Below are 22,465 nucleotides of genomic sequence, written 5' to 3' on the forward strand. Positions count from 1 at the left end.
TTATATCTACATCTACATCTACGTGATTACTCTAATATTCACAATAAAGTGCCTGGCAGAGGTTTCAATGAACCACCTTCAAGCTGTCTCTCTACTATTCCATTATCATGAAATAGGAGAGCGAGTACCACAGATATGATACACGAATTCAGGTGGCAGTCATTAAAACAATGGCGTCTATCATTGCGGCAGGACTTTCTCATAAATTTTCACCCACCATCGTTCTCCTGAGAGTGTGAAAGTATTTTGTTGGCTATCACCTACACGGGGAGAATCATCACAATAAAATAACAAAAATCAGAGCTCTCACGGAAGGATTTTAAGTATTCGTTTTTTTCGGGCGTTGTTCGAGAGTGGAGCGGTAGAGAACTAGCTTCGAGGTGGTTCGATGAACCCTTTCCCAGGCACTTAATTGTGAATTGCAGAGTAATCATGTAGCTGTAGGTGCAGACGTACTAGGAAGCTTAATTGTGGTGTTCTACGTATACGCTACACTCTCGACTTTGAAGAGGACGTGCTTCGTGACGTAGGAACGAACCCAACGTCAGTACTCGAAATATTGCACATGCCGTGGGCTGCTGTTGTGCACTCGGTGACAGCGCATTGTCTCCACTCTGTGTGTGCAGTGAAAGGGAGATTTTAAAGTGTTCCGGTTTTCAAACATATTTTACATCGAAATGGCACATTTTCGGATATGGGTTCCTTATCAAAACTTTACGTACAATTGTCCTCTTCAACCCCTAGGACCTTGTAATGATAATTGAAAAACACCGTGTAAAACCATCAGCGTAAGTTCACAGAGCCCTCTCTCCTTCTTGTCCGTGGGACAGAAAGAAGGAACTTCACTGTTTAACTTCCTGTCTACGACGAGGTGAATAAGACGTAGCATGAGCTCGAGTTGGTCAAAGATTGGGAAGGAAATCAGCCGTGTCCTTCGAAGAAACCATCCCTGAAGTCGCCTTAAGCGATTCAAATGACCCACAGAAAACTTAAACGTAGATGGAATGCAAGTCCATGGCCTTAATTACTGCCTACCATTAGCCACGGAATGATTGTATACTACTCGTGAACTGCTAGCAAGTACACTCCTGGAAATTGAAATAAGAACACCGTGAATTCATTGTCCCAGGAAGGGGAAACTTTATTGACACATTCCTGGGGTCAGATACATCACATGATCACACTGACAGAACCACAGGCACATAGGCACAGGCAACAGAGCATGCACAATGTCGGCACTAGTACAGTGTATATCCACCTTTCGCAGCAATGCAAGCTGCTATTCTCCCATGGAGACGATCGTAGAGATGCTGGATGTAGTCCTGTGGAACGGCTTGCCATGCCATTTCCACCTGGCGCCTCAGTTGGACCAGCGTTCGTGCTGGACGTGCAGACCGCGTGAGACGACGCTTCATCCAGTCCCAAACATGCTCAATGGGGGACAGATCCGGAGATCTTGCTGGCCAGGGTAGTTGACTTACACCTTCTAGAGCACGTTGGGTGGCACGGGATACATGCGGACGTGCATTGTCCTGTTGGAACAGCAAGTTCCCTTGCCGGTCTAGGAATGGTAGAACGATGGGTTCGATGACGGTTTGGATGTACCGTGCACTATTCAGTGTCCCCTCGACGATCACCAGTGGTGTACGGCCAGTGTAGGAGATCGCTCCCCACACCACGATGCCGGGTGTTGGCCCTGTGTGCCTCGGTCGTATGCAGTCCCGATTGTGGCGCTCACCTGCACGGCGCCAAACACGCATACGACCATCATTGGCACCAAGGCAGAAGCGACTCTCATCGCTGAAGACGACACGTCTCCATTCGTCCCTCCATTCACGCCTGTCGTGACACCACTGGAGGCGGGCTGCACGATGTTGGGGCGTGAGCGGAAGACGGCCTAACGGTGTGTGGGACCGTAGCCCAGCTTCATGGAGACGGTTGCGAATGGTCCTCGCCGATACCCCAGGAGCAACAGTGTCCCTAATTTGCTGGGAAGTGGCGGTGCGGTCCCCTACGGCACTGCGTAGGATCCTACGGTCTTGGCGTGCATCCGTGCGTCGCTGCGGTCCGGTCCCAGGTCGACGGGCACGTGCACCTTCCGCCGACCACTGGCGACAACATCGATGTACTGTGGAGACCTCACGCCCCACGTGTTGAGCAATTCGGCGGTACGTCCACCCGGCCTCCCGCATGCCCACTTTACGCCCTCGCTCAAAGTCCGTCAACTGCACATACGGTTCACGTCCACGCTGTCGCGGCATGCTACCAGTGTTAAAGACTGCGATGGAGCTCCGTATGCCACGGCAAACTGGCTGACACTGACGGCGGCGGTGCACAAATGCTGCGCAGCTAGCGCCATTCGAGGGCCAACACCGCGGTTCCTGGTGTGTCCGCTGTGCCGTGCGTGTGATCATTGCTTGTGCAGCCCTCTCGCAGTGTCCGGAGAAAGTATGGTGGGTCTGACACACCGGTGTCAATGTGTTCTTTTTTCCATTTCCAGGAGTGTATGTTATGTACTATGTGGGCATTGTAGTGTTGGTCTAGGTAATCGGCTCTATGATCTCTGTTTATAACCTTCGAAAGTTGATTGGTACGATCTAAGTGGGTACTTGGGCAATGAAGTTCAGCCATGTGTTGGTAAAACTGCATATAAACAGAGCTTGCACAGTGGAGTGAGCCGATATCATTTGATATCTTGTTTCCCAATAGCTTTTTTCAAATAAAGGGAAAGATGAGTAAATAAAAAGTATAATTTTCAGCCAAGGATCGTTGATAGATGTTGCGTGCTCTCATTGTAAGGCTCAAGTATTCTTGGTCGTGATCAGATGTCTGAAAATTGTCACATGGCCACAGATATTAATTTTGTGCAGAAACAGAATTTCTGAATAACCCGCCGGGATAACCGCCCGGTAGGTTAACGACGAGGGTCGGTGTACCATTCAGCCGGGATGTGGTTTTTAGGTGGTACTCCAAGTCCCGCCTCAGTTACACGACTCGCAAATATTTCCAAAATTTCCCTCATGAATAATACTACAGGCAGGCGGTTGTGGTACACATATTTGGACCCGTGGGGTCGTGGGGTGGCGACAGGAGGGGCATCCGACCACCGCTTACATTAACCATACCAAATCCGTTAACAGCCTTGCCGACCCTGCGGGACAAAGGCACAAGAAAATGAACAGGATGTTCGACTTGCTGATTATATTTTGTTGTCACGTGTTTCCTATAAATTATACAATGCTTTGTGATAACCATATTTAATGGGATGACATTTCTCTACTCTTCAGTGACATATACTCTGTTACGAACATTTGTGACAATTTTAAATTGTTTACTTAAGCAGAATTTGTACCCAGATCCTTAAGTTTCACGTGCAGTGTGCTTCCAACCACACGTAGTAACTCTGAAGGTCCTTCTGGGATTTCCAAGTATTTCACGACTGGCACCATACTGCTAGCAGAAAGCAGACTTCTGAGTTCGCATCCTGCTCTCTCAGAAAATTTTGATTTGCTATGCTGTTCACAGCAGTACAAACTCAGTTAAAGCGTCAAAAAATGTCATATTTCACTTACATTTCTGATGTTATGCTTAAGCCAAACAGTACACTATTTAGAATTATCTTTAGTTATTCGAACAATAGCAACTCCCCATTTTATTTAATAGAGTTAATAGTCTCACGCCAATCTTAGCATAGAGTATTTAAATTACATTCGTTAAAAGAATATTATTGTACCACAAGATGTCTCAATCAAGTTTCCAATGATTTTACTTCGATTTCATCTATTAAAGTAAAATTATATATTTTTGGTTCCACATTACTAATAAAGCCATCATTACCTAATAATACAAATACAATCTGTTAAAGTCACCATTACCTAATAAGCGAGTCTGTTATTCAAATCCAATTGACTTTGAGTGATCAAACAGTTTTGATAATAATGCCATGTTATAACACCGCCATGTAGCCTTTTTTGCAGTAAAACATCATGCAATGTTCTAACGTCCTAGCGCTGCAAAGCTTGCAGCTGGAGGGCCCACTTGCGAGCATCCGAGCATTCATTAATCCTGGGGGGAGCCACTGTTGCATACATAACGTTGGCACGTGCGCCAGGGAGCAAGAGGATACGTGATGGCCGGTGAACTTTGTAGCAGGCCATGTTTAACGGAACGGAACAGTTAACACCAGAGCAAAAATGAAAACGTTTTATTATTAAGGTTTTGAAACATGAATTTCTTTTTATTAAGTTATTTTACTGACTCAAACAAAAAATTCTATTTCTTTTCTATGTATCGTGAGGGAAGCTCTTTTGTATTAACAACGTACAAATTCATCGTGCTGTGCAGAATCGGTCACAAATGAGACAAATGTTTCGTTCATAGTGTAGCACATGGATATAAAAACACAGAATTTTCCCCGTATTCCGATGCACAGAAATTGTCAATGGAATCGAGTTTCATACAGTCGAGAAATGTGAAGAAAGCTTTTGAATGTTTCTCTGCTCATATTTCCCTTTATTGTTACTTCATACACCTCGCTCCATACGGGAGAGGGGTGGGCAGCCAGCGGTATAATACTCCGCTCTCCAGCCAAGAGCGTTTTTAAAAACATAACAAGACGAGAGAAAAAATATGAGGGCTGTTTTTCATTTTGAAATTAAAAAGGTTAAAAACTGACAGCTAAAAGGACGAAAAATACATACAATTAAAAAAAAAACACAATTGCAGTGTGGTGATACCCTTCAATGAAAAAGCACAGGAACACAATGTTTTCACTTAAGATCTGAAAGACCTGCATTGGATGATAAGTATTACTGCAGGGGACTGTCCACCTGGTAAGCGTCGCAATAGTGTATAACGTGACGGGGATGCGGCACTGTGGGATGGTCTCCGTTAGATGGCACTGCAGTCGTCTTGATGCGGCCGCGCAATTTATTTTCATTTCGGTATTTGGTATTACATGCGAAATAGTCATCGTTTTTAGCTCTAAACTTCTACGGACCTCCATTCAATTATCAAAATTATCGAATAAAATGTATTTGCTAGAAAAATCTTAATATATTTATTTTTATAATCACGCGCTCTAAGTGACTACATAAGTTATATACATAGGCCGGAAAGAATGCAAGTATTGTGACTGATTAACAACGTCGAATAGTAAATTTTTCGAGGGCTTGGATCGTTCGTAAGTGATCTGGGCCGCTAAATATATTTTATAGAGAGTACATGAAAGTTTGTCTGGATTTCAAATCAAATGCCAAAACGCGGAACCTGTTTCCCTTGCAATCTTGCGAATCATGGTTTCCTGAACCCCTCTACCTGCCCTACTCTTAATTGGCTTTAGAGAACCATGTTAATACAGTTGACAAAAAAAAGTAAATTAAGAAGGAACTGTATTAAAGGGCAATCTTTTTTGTTGTATTTGTTACTGTTAAGTAGCAGCTCCAAGGTCTTGTCAGCCAACAACGGACGGGAGACCAAAGTCTGACCACATGGTCCCCCATACCACATCCTAATGACGCCATATGACAGAGGATGACACAATGGCCAATCGGCATCTCATGGTCCTCTGCGCGGAGTTGGAGTAGAGTTTTGAGAGTTGTTTTTTCTGGAGTTTGTTTTAAGGAATTAGTACAAAGTACCACATAATAAGTACAAACACTTATGCAAACGTTTACGATACTAGTATGAAAGTCGAAAATAACACATAAGCACAAGACTTTTAACAGTATAAGCGTTGTTCAGTGTGACTGCTGTGTGGTATATGGCAAACTTCGATTCTTCAATAAATATCTCTTGCACGCGATCTACCATACTCCATCCCATAACTTCATTTCACAGACACGTTGTGTCCTTCGTAAATTAGTAGTTTATGGTGGTCCCTGGAAAAGAAATCTGGCGATGTAACTGCCCATGATACTGGTTTTCTGCGAGAACTTAAAGTTGAAGGCAATGAATTGTCAAATTGTGGTGCAGAAACGAGCGGGAACCCCATCAAGAACGACATCACTTAACACTTCCGGGCTGAGATGCCGTGGTCCATACATAAAACTCTCCCCTGACGTTTCGCCTTCGACTGCGGAAGGCATCCTCTGAGGACAATGGGCGAACTGCAACGACAGCGTGAGTGAGCACTGTATATATAAGCCATCCGGAGGGCGCCGCTGTCAATCGCGTGACGTCTACTGTGCTATGATCTCTGATACTGCCAACTTTCTCAATTGAAAGTAATCGATTGTCACGCTGTTGCTGCAATGTCGACATCCATATCTTATCCAGCTTAATGCCTTCATCTTTTCTATTAAAATTATTGCAGTGTTTGGCTATCTCAATGGCCTCTCTGTACATCCGCGCATAATAATGCAACGGCTTTGCTATGACAGTCCTCTCACTAAACTTTATTTCATGATCACCTTCCTGAAACACATGTTCCGCTACAGCCGATTTATCAATATGTCCGAGGCGGCAGTTCCTTTTATGTTTACCCAGACGGATGTTGACGCTTCTTTTTGTTGTGCCTATATAGACCTTTCCACAGCTGCACTGAATTTTATAGACACCTGGTGTAGCTAGGGGATGTCGTTTATCTTTTGCTGAACTTAAACATTCTTTTATTCTCTTGGTGGGTCTGAAAACAGTTTCCACATCGTACTTGCTTAAAAATTTTTCCAATGCGATCAGTGACCTTACTGATAAATGCTAAGAACACTTTCCTCTTGGGTTGGTGTCGATCCTCGTACGTCCTGGTTGTCAGTCTAGGGCGTAAAGCACGATCTATCTCTCTGTTGGAATACCCATTCTCCTTGAAGAATGGCTCTAAGGTGTTCAATCTCATCATCTAAGTAAGCCCATCAAGAACGTCTCACGTGTGCACACGATGGGCTTGACTCACTTCTTCCCATAATTCTGATACATTAGCTACCAGGAAACGCAGATATTCTTCTCTTGTCATCCCATGTGATTACGTTGGTGGCACACTCCGCATATTGACAACGTATCTTGTTGCTGTCCTCGTACGCGTGTGCTCTCAAATGGTTCAAATGGCTCTGAGCACTATGGGACTTAACTTCTGAGGTCATCAGTCCCCTAGAACTTAGAACTACTTAAACCTAACCAACCTAAGGACGTTACACACATCCATGCCCAAGGCAGGATTCGAACCTGCGACTGTTGCGGTCTCGCGGCTCTAGACTGCAGCGCCTAGAACCGCACGGCCACTACGGCCGGCGGAAGTTTATAGCCATCCTCTATTGATGTAAGGCTACTTAATAATTTCAATCATTTCTCGCATTTTTCGTTGGTGTGTCCATGACTGTTTCGCCAGCACACGTGCTTTCTGGAAGCACGATGAAGTAGGCTTCATCGACGAGAAAGAAAGTTCTTGAAAGTTGCTGATCCTTCATTTCTTCGCCTATAATGAAGTCGCAGCCTCTGTTGATAATCTATCACGTCTACATGCACATCTACATCTACAAACACGTACATACTTCGTAAGAATCCATATGGTGTGTGTGGGAATGTACCCTGTACCACTACTAGTCATTTCCTTTCCTGTTCCACTCGCAAATAGTGCTAGGGAGAAACGACTGTCTATATGTCTCGGTATGAGCCCTAATTTCTCGTATGCTATCTTTGGGGTTCCTACGAGAAATGTATGCTGGCAGCAGTATGTTCTGCAGTCAGCTTCAGTTGCCGAGTCTCTAAATTTTCTCAATAGTATTCCTCGAAAGGAACGTCACCTTCCCTCCACGAATTCTCATTTGAGTTCTCGAAGCATCTCAGCAATAATTGCGTCTTGTTAAAAGCTACTGGTAACAAATCTAGCCGCCCGTCTCTGAATTGCTTCGATGTATTCATTTAATCCGACCTGGTGCGGATCCCAAACAACTCAGCAGTACTCAAGAACAGGCCACACTAGCGTCCTACGTGCGGTCGGCTTTAAAGATGAACCGCACTTTCCCAAAATTCTCACAATAAACTGAAGACCACTATTCGCCTCCCGTGCGAGAATCCTCACATGCTCGTTCCATTCATAGCAATTTGCAACGTGATGCCGATATTTAAACGACGTGGCTGTGTCAAGCAGAACACTACTAACGCTGTATCTGATTTTTCCTACTCATGCGCATTAACTTACATTTTTCTACATTTAGAGCAAGCTGCCCTTCATCACATCAGCTAGAAATGTTGTTTGAATCGCCTTGTACCATCCAACAGTCACTCAACTTCGACACCTCCTCGTACACTACAACATCATCAGTAAACAACCGCAGATGGTTGCTCACCCTGTCCACCGCATAGAAAATAACAGCGGTCCTGTCACACTTCCGCTGCATATCGCCGACGATACCATTCTCTCTGATGAACTCTCGTCATCGAGGAGAACGTAGTGGGTTTGGGTTCTGTTATTTAAGAAGTCTTCGAGCCACTCACATACCTGGGAACCTATTCCATATGCTCGCACCTCCCTTAACAGACTGTGTCAAACGATTTTCGGAAATTTAGAAATGTGGTATCTGGCTGTTGCCCTCCATACATATTGAGCATTATATCATGTGAGAAAAGGGTAAGCTGAGTTTTGCACGAGCGATTTTTTCTAAACGCCTGCTGGCTCGTGGGCATAAGTTTTTCGGTCTCAAGGAAATTTATTATATTCGAATTCAGAAAATGTACAAGAATCTTGGAGCAAACCAATGTTAAGGATATTGGTCTGTAATTTTGCGGGTCCTGTTCTTTCGTCCTTCTTATATACAGGAGTCGCATGCGCTGCAGTCAGGGATAATGGTCTCAGGAAGTTTGGTAACCATTGTTGTAGTCGGACGAAAATGGTATGTGATGCCATAGTTACAACAGACCCTGATAATGGCGCCCTCTTCTCAGTTTGTGTGCGTACCGTGAAACGGCAAATTTGAAATTTACCCTATCTTAAAACATTTATATCCACACGTGTATTTACCGGCGTGGATTAATGGGTTCCTCATCACAACTCTGTTCCTTCTGCAACCCCTAGAACACTATAATAGTAACTGTGAAACATCGTGTACACTATGCCAAATAAAAGGCACCGCCAAGCATACAGAAAGACGATAATGTCTCTGCCGATAGAACCACTCTGTATTTCGAACGCGAGATGGAGTCCAGAGTTAGCTCATTCAAATCCCGTGGCTACCAGAGCCTTCCTCCATCTAGTCTGCACAGAGGTCAAGAACTATCCGACCTAATGTTTCCTATGCCTAGGATGAAATTCATCAGAAATGAATGGAACACATTGCGATCCCCTGGCGGACGCCCTGGAAACCTACCTTGACGTCCATGTAGTGGTTTTAGCTGTGTGGGCGCCATCGGTGCTTGTAGTGTTTCGAACAATGGGCCGGGTAGTACCTACGAGTAACCGACTGCTGGTTCGTTCTACGGTTATGGACAGGATGAGGCCCCTGGGGCAGTAGGTGGTAGCAATTAAGGCCGTATCGGTGTGAGAGGACGTTCCAGTTAGAGATGGGTCGTTCGCGAACAAACGGTTCCTAAGGAACGGTTCATCAAAATGAACGGCACGAGTGATGAACGAATTCTAAGGAACTGTCTTTCATAGTTCACTTCGGTTGCGGCTTTCTACTTATAGTTCCCGGGAACGGGAAACGGTCGGTCTCGTTCCCGCTACGGCATGTCGGCCACTCTCGTTCCAGCCTCGGTCCCGTTTCCATCTGTCTCGGTACCGCGCGGCCGGATTCGTCCTTCTGAGCGTAGCCGCTCGTCGCAGTTCCACTGCCGACTGCTCATAGTTAGTTCAGTATAGAGCTGTTCGTTTCTTTCGCTGCGCACGCCCATTTTAGATCTGTTTCAAACCTTTTTTGAACTCTGAACCTCTGGTTCTTTTCGTATTCTAGTCAGCGTCCATGACCGGTAATTAAAATGTATTTTATAATTACGTTAATTACATAAAATTACGTGGTATGTAATACATACATCTTTTCATGTAACAAAACGCTATATCAGCTTACTTCACTATTTCGTTAAAAAGCAGAAGAAATACTTGTAAAAAGGCAAGATTTTTTGTTATTACACACGCAAAGGAAACCGGCACGGCCCACACGTGTGACCATTTTCCGTCTTTTTTTGATCCAAGGTAAAAGAGCATGTTCATTGTTATGGAAGGCAGACCGACATGTAACCGTATGAAGTCCGCGTTCCATAATCGAGGGTCTGGTGTCACATTTTGTAAAGAGAATATGATAACTTCTACAATATTATTTCAGTTATACAGGGTGGCGCACGAAAAATCGGTCCCGAGCATTAGACTGCTCATTGTCGCCTACCAATAGTCATCTATTGTTTCGAAGCTGTTGTTTGCATTAGCTTATTTGTTATTTCTTCACTGCCTAATTATTACATGTTTATGTATTCTGCTCGTAGCGGTCAACAAATCCTGCATAATTGGCGACCAGTCTGTACTCGGGGCTGGTTTTTCGAATGCCACCTTATATTATTTCACTGCTATCAGCCACATAACTCTAAAGTTGGCTAAACGAGAGGTTTTGCAGAATCACGAGAATTACAAGTGTGTAAGAATTCTGTTATGAATAAAAACTCTGTACTCCAGGGCGGAGGCAAGTGCCCCTCTTGACGCCTTCCGTCTTCAGTCACCTATGCTATCAATTTTCAGTTTTTCATAAGAACCGTATACCAAGTACAAATGAACGTTGGACGAGTAAAATTAACTATTTCCAAAACAGAGCGATCACTAGTGAACTAGTTCCCAAGGATGAACGAGTTTGCCCATCTCTAGTCCCAGTATCTTTACCGGAAGGCAGGGGCGTATCTGTTTCTGGTGGTGTTTCTGCTTACCTGCTGCTATGGCGATGTCATACACGTCATCTTACTTTCGGAAAAGTCGGTACTCTGAGGTCACCTGGAACTCAGTCTAAATGTATACGCCGAGATGGAACGAGCTGAGTGTGTCTTCCATGCTGAGTTTGATACATTTGCACGGAGTGATACATGTACGGAGAGGGAATGTATTGACATTTGCACGGAGCCCAGGACACTGTAGGTAGTGGACAGGGTGTTTCAGAAATAGGATATACCACCCTGTCCGCCACTGCCTGCGACATATTCCGGGGAAGGCCAAAGCCCACTTCCTGCACAAAGTTCCCTGTCCTTGCAACAGTTCGTAGTGTGCGTGGCTTTCTCCTAGAGTTCAGTACTACAGTTAACCTCTGATTAGCAAGTAGTGTTCCTGTTTTAGAGCTGAGATAGCTGAGCTCACCGAGACCACGAAAGAGAAGCCTTTACTGATTTACAACGGACAATAGAATTTGATGTAATATACAAACAAACGAGAAGTGATTTAATAGCGTAGTGTAAACTCTGAAAAGAATAAATGCAGAGGGAGACTATCCACAAAAAATAAAAGGTTTAGGGGAAGGTAGCCACGTTTGTACTCCAGATGAAGCAGCAGATGAAATGCGAAAACATTTTGCTAACGCAAAGAAGCGGGCAAAAGAAACAGACGCTACAGTTTCATCAGCTTTCGTTGAAGAAGTAGGGCAGTTCTCCAGTCGAGGCTACGACTTAATAGCAACGTTACCAACACATAGAAATGCAAAACAATGGTTACACTGCATTAGACGAAAATATATGGGAACTACACAAGATCCCACCGATTCTGGAGGAACATTCTTCCAAGAAAATAACTTACTGATGAATGATGGTAGCAATTTTTTACTTGCAGATGATAACAGGGGACTTAATGACAGAATACTGGTGTTTGCCAGCGAAAAGGGAAAAGCGTGTTTATCAAACTTCGAATCATTCTTTCTGGACAGAACGTTCAAGAGCTCGAGCAAGCAGTTTGGACAGTTGTTTATACTCCTCGCTGACCTCTATAATTCTAGAGAAGAATGAAACACCATTCCAGTTGTTTACGCTTTACTGTCAAATAAAAAGCGAGAAACATATGAAAGTTTCTTAAAGCTATTAAAACGAACGTGCCTGGATGGAATCCTGCAACTCTGATGATGGACTTCGAAATTGCTATCTCCCAAGTAGCTAAGAGTTTGTTTTCTGGAACAGAGATTGCTGGTTGCAGTTATCATTTTAATCAATGTTTGTGGAAACAAGTTCAGAGTTGCGGCCTCGCTCCCGCCTATAAGGAAAACGAGGAAATACGCTGTCACATAAGAATGCTTTCTGCTCTAGCACATCTTCCCTGGAAATGCTAGACGATGATTGGTTGTGTATTCCGATTTTTTGAACTAGTGGCTCGATAACGAACATATGTCGAGAGACATGTTAAATTGCAGTGGAAGCCACCATCGCACTAATAACGTCTCAGGAGGATGGAATCGAAGAATAAATACATTAATATCAAAAGTTCATCCCAAAGTTTACTCATTATTTAAAAATCGTCGAGAAGATGCAGAGTACCACAGGCAAGAATTTGACCGACTAAATTTAAGCTTTGATGGGAAAAGAAGAAAACAGTCAGCAAACAAGACTGACAAACGGTCGCAAAAGCTTTCAAACAAAACTCCAAACTGATGGAAATTTAAAATAATTTCTGACTTGTGTGGCCGAAGTACAGAAGTTACAATGACGAAGAAAACGTCAGATTAATTGAAAAACTAGTAAATTTTGAACACTAGTTTAATGTAACCATTGGCAATCTTGTAAATTTTGTAAATAAATTTAATGCGGGATTGAAAGAAACTACCTCTTGTGCTGTTTCCTGGAAAGGCACAAAGTCGGCTAAATGTCTCTTGAAATTTGTAAAATATTTCCTAACGAAGAGAAACAAGACTATCTCAAAGGCCAAGACTTTACTACGAAAGCAGCATTCGCCTTGAGAGGTTCCTAGAATGAAAAGGGTGAATACAAAATCTTTGCAGTGGAAGCGCAGACAAATGACATGCAATTAAATCCATACTTCTCCCTCCGTTAGAAGATGAGCAAACCAGCATGAAACCGGCAAAGACAAAATAAATTATCATAAAAAATGAATTGTCGCAGTTTTGCAACCGTTCAGCATATGTTAAAACTAATTTCTAGTAACACGTGTCGTTGACTACAGCAGGCCTGTTGAGGATGCGCCTAGGCGACCAAGAGCGCTGACACTGACTCGCCGCCTGGTTGTGAGCGCTCGCTGTAAAATACGACGGTCAGAAGCCCTTACGACTGGTAGCGCATAAGTGCAAACCATATGCTCCCTTCAGAGGAATGACCACAAGTAGGTGCGGCGTAGCCTTAGATACGAACATACAGTACATACGGCACAGTGCTAAGGCCGGTATTACACTATCAAATTTCTTTGTCAAACATTTGATCAAAGATGTGATCATTCGTCAAATATATTTGACAAATATCTTTGACGTGGCGCTAAAAAGGGGTATTACACTGTCATCATATTTCTCGTCAAAGTTCAAGATGGCTGACAACAGCAACTTGTTATTAACCGCAGCAGTTGCATATACCACAATTGCACTGTGTGCCCATGCGGAAGAGAAGCGGAGGAAAAAATGAAACGTACCTGGGTGAAGCCATGGGTTTTCCGACGACACGATAAAAGCATTCAACAAAACTTGTTACATGAGCTTATAGTGCAGGACGTCAAGTCGTACATCAATTACTTAAGAATGGATGAGCATACATTTCTGTATGTGCTCAGTAAAGTGTATCTTTATATCACAAAGCACAATACTCACTTACGAACTGCTACATCTGAAGAAGACAGGCTCACTGTAAAACTCAGATTCCTTGCTACAGGAGAGAGTTAGGTTAGGTTAGGTTTGTTGTTGTAGCCGGCCGCGGTGGTCTAGCGGTTCTAGGCGCTCAGTCCGGAACCGCGCGACTGCTACGGTCGCAGGTTCGAATCCTGCCTCGGGCATGGATGTGTGTGATGTCCTTAGGTTAGTTAGGTTTAAGTAGTTCTAAGTTCTAGGGGACTGATGACCACAGATGTTAAGTCCCATAGTGCTCAGAGCCATTTGAACCATTTTTTTTTTTTTAGGTTTGTTGTTGTTGTTGTCTTCAGTCCTGAGACTGGTTTGATGCAGCTCTCCATGCTACTCTATCCTGTGCAAGCTTCTTCATCTCCCAGTACCTACTGCAACATACATCCTTCAGAATCTGCTTAGTGTATTCATCTCTTGCTCTCCCTCTACGGTTTTTACCCTCCACGCTGCCTTCCAATACTACATTGGTGATCCCTTGATGCCTCAGAACGTGTCCTACCAACCGATCCCTCCTTCTAGTCAAGTTGTGCCACAAATTCCACTTCTCCTCAATTCTATTCAACACCTCATCATTACTTATGTGATCTACCCATCTAATCTTCAGCATTCTTCTGTAGCACCACATTTCGAAAGCCTTTATTCTCCTCCTATCCAAACTATTTATCGTCCATGTTTCACTTCCATACATGGCTGCAAAAAGGTGGGAATTTAAGGAGATGGGACCTGGATAAACTAAAAGAACCAGAGGTTGTACAGAGATTCAGGGAGAGCATAAGGGAGCAATTGACAGGAATGGGGGAAATAAATACAGTAGAAGAAGAATGGGTAGCTTTGAGGGATGAAGTAGTGAAGGCAGCAGAGGATCAAGTAGGTAAAAAGACGAGGGCTAGTAGAAATCCTTGGATAACAGAAGAAATATTGAATTTAATTGATGAAAGGAGAAAATATAAAAATGCAGTAAGTGAAATAGGCAAAAAGGAATACAAACGTCTCAAAAATGAGATCGTCAGGAAGTGCAAAATGGCTAAGCAGGGATGGCTAGAGGACAAATGTAAGGATGTAGAGGCCTATCTCACTAGGGGTAAGATAGATACCGCCTACAGGAAAATTAAAGAGACCTTTGGAGATAAGAGAACGACTTGTATGAATATCAAGAGCTCAGATGGAAACCCAGTTCTAAGCAAAGAAGGGAAAGCAGAAAGGTGGAAGGAGTATATAGAGGGTCTATACAAGGGCGATGTACTTGAGGACAATATTATGGAAATGGAAGAGGATGTAGATGAAGATGAAATGGGAGGTATGATACTGCGTGAAGAGTTTGACAGAGCACTGAAAGACCTGAGTCGAAACAAGGCCCCCGGAGTAGACAATATTCCATTGGAACTACTGACGGCCGTGGGAGAGCCAGTCCTGACAAAACTCTACCACCTGGTGAGCAAGATGTATGAAACAGGCGAAATACCCTCAGACTTCAAGAAGAATATAATAATTCCAATCCCAAAGAAAGCAGGTGTGGACAGATGTGAAAATTACCGAACTATCAGCTTAATAAGTCACAGCTGCAAAATACTAACACGAATTCTTTACAGACGAATGGAAAAACTAGTAGAAGCCAACCTCGGGGAAGATCAGTTTGGATTCCGTAGAAACACTGGAACACGTGAGGCAATACTGACCTTACGACTTATCTTAGAAGAAAGATTAAGGAAAGGCAAACCTACGTTTCTAGCATTTGTAGACTTGGAGAAAGCTTTTGACAATGTTGACTGGAATACTCTCTTTCAAATTCTAAAGGTGGCAGGGGTAAAATACAGGGAGCGAAAAGCTATTTACAATTTGTACAGAAACCAGATGGCAGTTATAAGAGTCGAGGGACATGAAAGGGAAGCAGTGGTTGGGAAGGGAGTAAGACAGGGTTGTAGCCTCTCCCCGATGTTGTTCAATCTGTATATTGAGCAAGCAGTAAAGGAAACAAAAGAAAAATTCGGAGTAGGTATTAAAATTCATGGAGAAGAAATAAAAACTTTGAGGTTCGCCGATGACATTGTAATTCTGTCAGAGACGGCAAAGGACTTGGAAGAGCAGGTGAATGGAATGGACAGTGTCTTGAAAGGAGGATATAAGATGAACATCAACAAAGGCAAAACAAGGATAATGGAATGTAGTCTAATTAATTCGGGTGATGCTGAGGGAATTAGATTAGGAAATGAGGCACTTAAAGTAGTAAAGGAGTTTTGCTATTTGGGGAGCAAAATAACTGATGATGGTCGAAGTAGAGAGGATATAAAATGTAGGCTGGCAATGGCAAGGAAAGCGTTTCTGAAGAAGAGAAATTTGTTAACATCCAGTATTGATTTAAGTGTCAGGAAGTCATTTCTGAAAGTATTTGTATGGAGTGTAGCCATGTATGGAAGTGAAACATGGACGATAAATAGTTTGGACAAGAAGAGAATAGAAGCTTTCGAAATGTGGTGCTACAGAAGAATGCTGAAGATTAGATGGGTAGATCACATAACTAATGAGGAAGTATTGAATAGGATTGGGGAGAAGAGAAGTTTGTGGCACAACTTGACCAGAAGAAGGGATCGGTTGGTAGGACATGTTCTGAGGCATCAAGGGATCACCAATTTAGTATTGGAGGGCAGCGTGGAGGGTAAAAATCGTAGAGGGAGACCAAGAGATGAATACACTAAGCAGATTCAGAAGGATGTAGGTTGCAGTAGGTACTGGGAGATGAAAAAGCTTGCACAGGATAGAGTAGCATGGAGAGCTGCATCAAACCAGTCTCAGGACTGAAGACCACAACAACAACAACAACAGCACATGGCTACACTCCATACAAATACTTTCAGAAACGACTTCCTGACACTTAAATCTACACTCGATGTTAACAAATTTCTCTTCTTCAGAAACGCTTTCCTTGCCATTGCCAGTCTACATTTTATATCCTATCTACTTCGACCATCATCAGTTATTTTGCTCCCCAAAGAGCAAAACTCCTTTACTACTTTAAGCATCTCATTTCCTAATCTAATTGCCTCAGCATCACCCGACGTAATTCGACTACATTCCATTATCCTCGTTTTGCTTTTGTTGATGTTCATCTTATATCTTCCTTTCAAGACACTGTCCATTCCGTTCAACTGTTCATCCAAGTCCTTTGCTGTCTCTGACAGAATTACAATGTCATCGGCGAACCCTAAAATTTTTATTTCTTCTGCGTGGATTTTAATACCTACTCCGAATTTTTCTTTTGTTTCCCTTACTACTTGCTCAATATACAGATTGAATAACATCGGGGATAGGATACAACCTTGTCTCACTCCCTTCCCAACCACTGCTTCCCTTTCATACCCCTCGACTCTTATAATTGCCATCTGGTTTCTGTACAAATTGTAAATAGCCTTTCGCTCTCTGTATTTTACCCCTGCCATCTTTAGAATTTGAAAGAGAGTATTCCAGTCAACAGTGTCGAAAGCTTTCTCTAAGTCTACAAATGCTAGAAGCGTAGGTTTGCCGTTCCTTAATCTATTTTCTAAGATAAGTCTTAGGGTCAGTATTGCCCCACGTGTTGCAACATTTCTGCGGAATCCAAACTGATCTTCCCCGATGTCGGCTTCTACCAGTTTTCCATTCGTCTGTAAAGAATTCGCGTTAGTATTTTGCAGCAGTGACTTATTAAACTGATAGTTCGGTAATTTTCACATCTGTCAACACCTGCTTTCTTTGGGATTGGAATTATTATATTCTTCTTGAAGTCTGAGGGTATTGCACCTGTCTCATACATCTTGCTCACCATATGGTAGAGTTTTGTCAGGACTAGCTCTCCCAAGGCCGTCAGTAGGTTAGGTCTCCAATCTCCTTAATCTATTTTTGTATTCAGGGTGCCTCACGTTATAAAGCGCCTCATCAGCTTCATACATCCCTATTAATTTTGTAGTTGTCGGCACACACCAACTGTATTTACCGACAATGTTCATAAAAACACTACAGATGACAGAACGCTGCATCGATCCTAGCGCCCCACGTGCTAACATGTCACATTGCAGTGAACAGAAGACAAGCGACTTCTTTGATCAAATCTTCAGCGAGGCCCAAGATTTGACAATATTTGATACATTTCCCTATTACACCATCAAATTTCTTTGACAAAGATATTGGACAAAGAGATTTGATAGTGTAATACAGGCCTAAGGGGAGACTCCATCAAAACATTTAACTTTTCTACTACTTTGCCGATACCAACCAAATTTTAAAATCGTGTCTGTTGCGTAAATATGTAGCAATACGCAAGTTTTGAAGTCAATAACTTCACTGGATTTCGAGTTTTGAATTTTCATACGTAGTTCAATCGTTCTGTGTATTCATTTTATGAGAAATATTAATAATTTGTTTGCAGTGTTTATTTAATATTTCAAGTTTAAATTTTCTTTGATTATCGTTACATTAACGTTATTATAAAAGAAACAAATTACATTTTCGATAATATTAACCCTCAAACTGACACATCGGTCTGAGAGAACGTCAGTGTTTTTTAAATGTGTACTGTGGCAACACTGATCTGTTCTCCGGTTTCCCTTCCACAGTACCTTCACAATGTTAAATCATATACGTAGCAAAGGCACTGTAGTTCAGATTACGGCTTGTAACTGTCAGCTACGCTGTAATTTCGTGAACCCCACGGGTCTGTCAGGCCGGGTATATCGAATTAGGTGTGAAATCTATCGGTCTGTTAGATCGGATGTATCGTATTGTGTGTGATTTATTTTTTCGACTGTTTCTTACTTTCGTGACGCGTCCTCTTTCGTGTGTTTTAGAAGACTCCATGATGGCTAGTACTTCGGCGTGTGTTCGTAAATTAACTAGAGGCCCAAGAAATGAGAGAATTTCCGAGTGGCCACAGGAAAGCAGTGATGAATCCGAGGTGGAAATTGTATATTCTGATTTTAATTTTACAATTACCGACGAGAGAGATGATTATCAGAGAAGAAAAAATAAAGGCAGTAGGCTGACATTAAGTGAGAGTAGCGATGATGACGACGATTACGTCGACGATAGTGAAAATGTACTTGAAGACGCGCAAGATATTTTTACGAACAATATACACGGAGAACAAAGCAACATGCCAGATGCTTTTCTTGGAAAAAGGAACAAAAAAGATTGCGTATGGAATAGACTGAAACCAAAAAGAGCAGTCAGAACACCAAGTCATAACATTTGAGACAATTACCTAGACTGACTAGGAAAGCTACTAACTTACATAATCCTGATATTCGTGCAATTTGGGAGGAAATTTTTTTCAGTGAAGAACAACTTGAAAGACACTAAAAACCAATCTAACTACCGCAAAATTGATTCTGTAGAAATTCATGCCTTCATTGGTTTGCTAATGTTCGCATCCATTTTCAAATCTGCCCACGAAAATACCATCTCTCTTCGCCAAGGACCTAATTGGAAGACCAATATTTAGAACAACGATGTCTGTCAAACGGTTTGAAATACTGATCAACTGCCTACGGATTGATGATTATACAACACGTGAGGTGAGGAAAAAATGTGACCGTGCGGCTGGCATCTCTCATATATAATTCCCCGCAGATGTATTGCATTAGTGAGAATGTGACGGTTGACGAAATGCTTGTTCCTTTCAGAGGGAGGTGCGGATTTCGCATTTATATACCAAAGAAACCCGCCAAGTATGGCATCAAGACACTTCATGGCTGACTCAGTTATTTCATACCCTTTCAATTCTTACATTTACACTAGAAGGCCGGCCGTTGTGGCCGAGCGGTTCTAGGCGCTTCAGTCTGGAACCGCGGGACCGCTACGGTCGCAGGTTCGAATCCTACCTCAGGCATGGATGTGTGTGATGATGTCCTTAGGTTAGTTAGGTTTAAGTAGTTCTAAGTTCTAGGGGACTGATGACCTCAGATGTTAAGTCCCATAGTGCTCAGAGCCTTTGAACCATACTGGAAGGGACAGTGATGGCATTGTACTAAGTGAAGAAGAAAAGAAATTTTCTAAACCTACGCAATCAACAATGCGCCTATGCAAACCAATTGAAGGTTCAAACAGAAACGTCACTGCAGATAATTGGTTTTCATCCATGGAACTGGCAGAAGAACTGAGAAAAAGGTCACTGCCATTTGTTGGAACCATGAAACAAAAATCAAACTGTTATTCCACCAGAATTCAAGTCTGATGAATCTAGACCAGTTGGATCAGTTCTATAAGGTTTTGCAAATGATTTATTTGTTACTTTGTTGTCTGTTGTTCCCAAGAAGAACAAAGCAGTTGCTCTCATATCTTCAATGCACCACCGCATCGAAACGGACCCTGTCAAGAAAAAGCCAGAAACTATTTGCTGCTGGCCGTTGTTTCCGAGCGGTTCTAGGCGCTTCAGTCCGGAACCGCGCTGCTGCTACGGTCGCAGGTTCGAATCCTGCTTCGGGCATGGATGTGTGTGATGTCCTTAGGTTAGTTAGGTTTAAGTAGTTCTAAGTCTAGCGGACTGATGACCTCAGATTTTAAAACCCATAGTGCTTAGAGCCATTTGAACCGTTTGAAATTACCTGCTATTATAATAAGACAAAAGGTGGAGTAGACCTTCTGGACCTAAAATGTCACTTATATTCTTCCAATAGGAAATCCAGAAGACGGCCATTAGCTATTTTTTACACACTTATAAACGTAAGTTGTGTAAACAGTTTCATGCTTTTCGTGTGCTATCGACAAAACCCTATTATCAAAAGGGTGAGGTTTATCAAAATATTGGCCCACTCTCAGATAGAACAGCACATCAGACGACGGCTCAGCAGTCTGAATCTGCCTCGTGATATGAAGGACCTCATATGGCAAGAGCTACTTGAAGAGGAATCTGTTGCGGGAGGAGACGGTCAAGTTCCAAGGGATAAACTTTAGAAGAGTAAAACCTACCCTAAGTGTCCATCTTCCAAAGGTCGAAAGACTTCCTACAAGTGTGTTCAGAGTAACAAGCCAATATGTCTGGAGTGTAGCAGGAAATTGTGTATCACATATGTAATCAAAAATGAATAATCGTTGGTTTTCATTAACAGTTACAATATTATTTTCTCAGTAACAGTTTATGTAGTAACTGTGTTATTCTGAAGAAATAAAAGTAAAAAATAACTCAGTTTAATGTTTCATATAAAAATATGGTCCTAAACCCAAAAATAAACTATTTAAAATGTTAAATGGTTCAAATGGCTCTGAGCACTATGGGACTTAGCTTCTGAGGTCATCAGTCCCCTAGAACTTAGAACTACTTAAACCTTACTAACCTAAGGACATCATACACATCCATGCCTGAGGCAGGATTCGAACCTGCGACCGTAGCGGTCGCGCGGTTCCAGACCGTAGCCCCTAGAACCGCTCGGCCACTCCGGCCGGCTAAAATGTTAGACTATGAAAAATATGGAACAGGAAAAATCAGGTCTCTCAGACCAGATGTTTCTAATTATGTACTATCAGCCTATGTTTATGTTTAAGGGTTAATGCACAGAAGTATGCAAACACATCAAGATAACTTCATGCAAGAATTTCATTCAGACTGGATAATATTTTTGATAAGAGTTGGCACTGATCTTAGTAAAATAAACTTATGGTAAAATGGATTTTAACATTTTATCAAAAACTGGATGTCACTACAAGAAACATACCCATTAAATTTCACTGGCACCATAATGTGTTTCCTTCCTACTTCTATGAGGATTCTTCTTGTAATTTCAAGAGCAAGGTAGCCTTTTTGTTTTGTTGAATTTTCTGAATACAAATCTACCCTCAAGACTTGTTGAGGAGGTGAAGTGATAGGGATAGCTGGTTGTAAGCAAACCCCTGTTTCTCTGGAGCCTGTTGGTTGTACTGAAAAGGACTTTAGTATATGCCCTAAATTAATATTTGCACAGTCAACAGGCAAAGCAATTGATTTCCAAATACTGGCTGCCAATTGTTTCACTAGAGTTTTCCTGGAAATCTGGCAACTAATTTTGTAATTTGAGTTTTTGCAGTTTGAGTTTATGCCATGTTCGGAGTACAGATGGTTAGATGGTGATAGAAATAAAACTTGTCTTTGGTATCTTTCGGTGTGCCACAGTCCCTTACGCAATCAGTATTTCAAACATTTCTTAGACGTACTTGTAATAGGAACACAGCCAAATCGTTTTGGGATCCAAGAGTAAACACTCTACAGATGTGAACTAGCCATTTTTTTTAATTGAAGTTTTGGAGTGGAGTCTCCTCTTAAAATTGACAGCAAGTGTTTTGAAAGGGATTATAAGTACCATGATGATCGGGTTAGGAGCTTCAGAGTGGTCATACACATCAGTGTCAATGTATCAATGCAGGATACCTAGGCTATATGTTTATTTTATGTGATGGTGTCTTGATACGCTTAGTGTTCTATTAATGTGCTTCAAAACTTTGTACACAACGAAAAAATTCAGTTTTCAACAACATTAAGCGATATGACTGAAGAAAGAATTCTTCATAAGGGAGCAGAGAAATGAACGTCTCAATAATTTTCCCAACATTTTCACTACGAAAATGTATTTTTGTTTCCAAGACGAACACCCAACGAATGAATATGCAGTTAGCGCAAGTTACCATATTGCTTTTCAGCTTCCAAAAGGTTCCGCAGTTTCAGTGATTTCTAGTTGTTGCTGGCACCGTGGAAACTCGGCTACAGCTTGAACTCATACACTTACTGCGTGAAGTTTACGAGA

Source organism: Schistocerca piceifrons, chromosome X (assembly GCF_021461385.2).
Source record: "Schistocerca piceifrons isolate TAMUIC-IGC-003096 chromosome X, iqSchPice1.1, whole genome shotgun sequence".
Classification (NCBI taxonomy): domain Eukaryota; kingdom Metazoa; phylum Arthropoda; class Insecta; order Orthoptera; family Acrididae; genus Schistocerca; species Schistocerca piceifrons.